The sequence below is a fragment of the Gavialis gangeticus genome, unplaced genomic scaffold, assembly GCF_001723915.1.
Source record: "Gavialis gangeticus isolate Ggan-Ray unplaced genomic scaffold, GavGan_comp1, whole genome shotgun sequence".
NCBI classification, from domain to species: domain Eukaryota; kingdom Metazoa; phylum Chordata; order Crocodylia; family Gavialidae; genus Gavialis; species Gavialis gangeticus.
Window position 1 is genome coordinate 49,623,011 of NW_017729025.1, and position 3,472 is coordinate 49,626,482.

Below are 3,472 nucleotides of genomic sequence, written 5' to 3' on the forward strand. Positions count from 1 at the left end.
CTCTGCCTCCTCTACACCCCCCCCCCCCACACTAATCTGAGAAAATGATCAATCCAGTAAATGCATTGTCAGGGTATAAAATATCAGCTAGATCTTGAGCACAGAGTAGGACCCCATGAATAAATAAGAAAAACAAAAATGAAGGTGGTATGCCTGTATTTTCTCTTCTGTTGTAGAGCAGGTTTGTAAAGATCTAGGAGAAAAGGCCTTTGTTGTGAAGGATTTGCAAATACCTCTGTTGCAAAGCCCCAGTAACACTTGATTTCTCTTCTGTGCAAAGCTGGGCAGCTGTCTCCATCTCTTGGTACAGGTCTATCCTGAGAAAAGTCTTGCTAGAAAATAAAGCTCTGCAATGTGATTCAGGTCACCCTGCTGGCTGGCAGGAGGTGAATAGTTCGGTTTTGTTTTCAGCTGAGAGGTGGTTTGTTGGTGATGGTTATTCAGTCAGTAATGTTGTCTTTTAAAGTGCAGAGCTATATCCAGTAATAGGCCTGCACATTTTAACCTAATAATGATAATAAGGTGAACAAAACCAAGTGAAAGAACATAGCCAGTTCATAAGCTGGACTTTTATTCTAAATTACTTCAAAAAACCTCTTAATGCTTTAGTGTCATTAAATCATCAGTCAGTTTTATTGCTCATTATGAGCCAAAGTGGTGCATTTTCATTTTTGGCTTGCATAAATAAGCAAGGATTCTGTAGTAAGTTGTTGTTATAGCCAGTTTGTTTTAAAGGAGGTAGGATAGCTTGAAAACTAGTTGGCTTGCAGTCAGATGTACAAAATCAATACAACAATGTATTTTCTCAGTTACAGGAATCTGAGGGGTTGTTTATAGGAGTAGCTGCATACAGGCTTTTTGGGGGGAGTATCCTTTTAAAACAAAGGAATTTAAGAAATGTAATCTCAAAATGGCTTGCAGTACTTGAAATGACTTGGTGTGCGTTCTTTGGATTCTGAAATATTTGAGTTCATGTAGTGCACCATATTCAAATGAATTGCTGTAAGTGCAGAGGGAGAGAGAGAGGGTCAGTTTTTTCTATGCTCAGCAGAGGGAGCACCAGTTAACAAACGTTTTGTATAAATATGTGGTTATATAACCATGCACAAATAAGGAAATAAGAAAATTGTAAGTCTCATTAGATCAAGACAGACAAGCTATATTCAGTGCTTGGAACAGGGCTTGCCAAACACCTGCCGATATAATTTGGCTGTGATACATTCACTTATGAAGAGCTTAGGTTCATTATTGATGTACCCTTTACAAGGTAAAGTACTTTATTCATTCAGAATGGGTGAAACCATGATAATTTTAACTGGCGTCTTGTAAATTTTTGTAGAGTTTTTCTTTTATTGTCTTGATTTCCCTGAAGCGGGTGTGTGACTTCACAGTCTAGAAGTTAATGTGTAATTATTCCTGTAGCAGTAGTAATAATGGAACTGCACTGGTGTGGCTGGTAGCTCTGGCAAACTGCTATGCAAAAACAGTCTTGGAAAAAAGGTGTTAAATTCAGAGGAAAAAAAAGGTTTGCAGTCATTTGGTCCTTATAACCAGTTTTATACATACTAGTCAGCTTGGGCAGTTCAGTGCATCTCTTGAGAGTGCTTGTGCCCTTAATAGCTAGAATTAGGCTTAATGTACATGCAAAGAGGAGGAGAGAGAGGGACAGATGGTCTTTACTTATGTCTTTACTGATGGTATTTGAAATGGAGAGGGGAAGAACTGTGGGGAGGGAACTGATTTCGGAAGTTACATTTCCATTACTTTTTGACTGGAACTCTTTCTACTGAATTTTCATGGTAAAATAGCAAAACCTGGTTCAGGTCTGTTCAGTAATACTCCTCTCAAAATTGACTTCAAACTGAGCAAGCAGTATATGGAAGGAATGTTTTTGTCATTTAAATCTGGGGGCTTAGTACACCTAAACTGAAGTTTGAATAACGTATAGGTATTATACTTGCTAATTTTTACATGCAGTGAGGGACACAAATTAAGTTTGCCTGCTATGCTTCTCTGTAAAGATTATATATTGAAGTTATCCTTTATATCCTGTTCTTTGGATTTGCATAGGCTAAATGGTATTGGAAAACAGCATCTTGTGATGTTTTAATTTCTCCCACAACTATTCAACAAGTCATTGCTGCCCTTGGAGAGGACAGTTAAAGGGGATAGTGGATTTCCCCTTATGTACAACATAAACAGCCCATACCATTCTTTCTGAATAACCTGCATATTTAAGAACACATGTACTGGGCAGCTTATGATTAATACAGAAGGGAAAAATAATAGCTGACTCTTCAAAAAGAAACAAAAAACTTCTTATCATAAATGGATCAAACATGATAGAGCAGTGGTGTTAATATGCAACTTCTGTAATGATGTAATTAATGCACCTAATATTTTAACTAATTTCTGAAGAACTTGCATTCTTTGATAAGACTAGCTATTCACTTTAAATTGCATAATTTGGACCGCAGTCCTGCAAATGATTATGCACACGTTTAACTTGAGGCATGTGGGTAGTCCCGTGTTGCCACATACCTTTAGTGACCAGACCCAAACAGGGTAGTATTTTTGGTTCGCTTTAAATTACTATAGTCTCAGTTATTAAATAAAAATATCAATGGCTCCTTTGCTCTGGAACTAGTTTATATGTATATACTATGTAGCTTGTTAGCTTTCAGCTTACAATTCAGTATATTCATTTTACACAGGAACCTTTGTTCTTGTTTTATTAGAACAGTGGCTCCCAGCCAGGGTCCCATGATATCTTTTCAAGGGTGATGTGAGATCACATAACATTATCACTGTTAGTTGTGCAAACATGATTCACAAGATAAAACCACAGATTTCAAATAATAGGAATTCATAATATCCAAATATTCTGACCTGTTATGGTCTTTCTGAGCTCTTTGCAATAGAAAAACAGCAGCAAGTCTTCTGTGGTACAGAACTGAGTGAAATATAGGAGTTGGCATTTTGCAAATGGTGCTTTAATTCTGAAAAGGTTGAGCGCCACTGTTAGAATTTTAATAACTTAATATTGGTCAACTAGGATCTCTTCTTAAAAAGACACTTCAGTAATTCAGGATGTAGGGAAAAGAGTTGTCTTGGTTACTAATGGTCCCCTCTCTGGAGGTCCTTCTTCATAGATTCATAGATGCTAGGGTCAGAAGGGACCTCAACAGATCATTAAGTCCAACCCCCTGCCTAGGCAGGAAAGAGTGCTGGGGTCAGATGACCCCAGCCAGATGCCTGTCCAACCTTCTCTTAAAGACCCCCAAGGTAGGGGAGAGCACCACCTCCCTTGGGAGCCCATTCCAAATTCTGGCCACCCTCACTGTGAGGAAGTTTTTCCTGATATCCAGCTGAAATCAGTTCTATGTCATTTTGTGACCATTGTTCCTCATTACCCCTAAAGGTGCCCTGGTGAACAGACCATCTCCAATCCCTTGCTGCGCCCCCCCCCCCC

The 3,472-nt window shown here is 38.6% G+C and overlaps 1 protein-coding gene across 1 annotated transcript in view; it reads left to right on the forward strand.

The window, feature by feature from the left end:
- The window catches only part of STON2 (stonin 2), a 204,277-nt gene that overhangs the window by 153,891 nt on the left and 46,914 nt on the right, over positions 1-3,472 (forward strand). The gene's annotated exons all lie outside the window — the stretch shown is intronic.